Below are 381 nucleotides of genomic sequence, written 5' to 3' on the forward strand. Positions count from 1 at the left end.
AGGGCGCCAGCGGAGCCTCCTGGCCCTCTGCGGAAGGCGAGCCCGGGGGCGGTGAGTGGAGTTGGGACGCCGGCGACGCGGTAACTTTCCTCCCTGTTCCCAGGCGCGGGCCCGCGGGCCGGGGAGGAGGGGGCAGCCTGGACTGGAGAAGACTTGATCTGGTCCAACGGCGCCCCGAATCGGCTCCTCTTGCCTTTTTTATTGTTGGAGAGTACAAGAAAGGCTTCAGGATGGGTATTGGGGCAACTCCTGTAAACTGGTGTGTAAATGTGTGCAGTGAGCAGGCCGAGCCGAGAGGAAGCGAGAGTGCCCGAGTTTGCAAAGAGCTGCTTTGTGTTTGGTATTTTGAGAAAATGGCCGAATGCCTATTTCAGTTAGGAA

At 59.3% G+C, this 381-nt stretch overlaps 1 protein-coding gene across 3 annotated transcripts in view; it reads left to right on the forward strand.

The window, feature by feature from the left end:
- The first annotated feature begins 6 nt into the window (after nucleotides 1-6).
- Nucleotides 7-381, forward strand: part of REST (RE1 silencing transcription factor) — a 19,092-nt gene continuing 18,717 nt past the window's right edge. The window contains exon 1 of one of the 3 annotated variants that reach the window (XM_006922524.2): nucleotides 7-80. The gene's annotated coding sequence lies outside the window, so the exon portion shown is untranslated. Of the gene's footprint in view, nucleotides 81-117; nucleotides 260-381 lie in introns of those variants that run through there. The other 2 variants (XM_015597574.1, XM_015597573.2) reach the window with 2 other exon arrangements.

The sequence above is a fragment of the Pteropus alecto genome, unplaced genomic scaffold (assembly GCF_000325575.1).
Source record: "Pteropus alecto unplaced genomic scaffold, ASM32557v1 scaffold57, whole genome shotgun sequence".
In the NCBI taxonomy this organism is placed as follows: domain Eukaryota; kingdom Metazoa; phylum Chordata; class Mammalia; order Chiroptera; family Pteropodidae; genus Pteropus; species Pteropus alecto.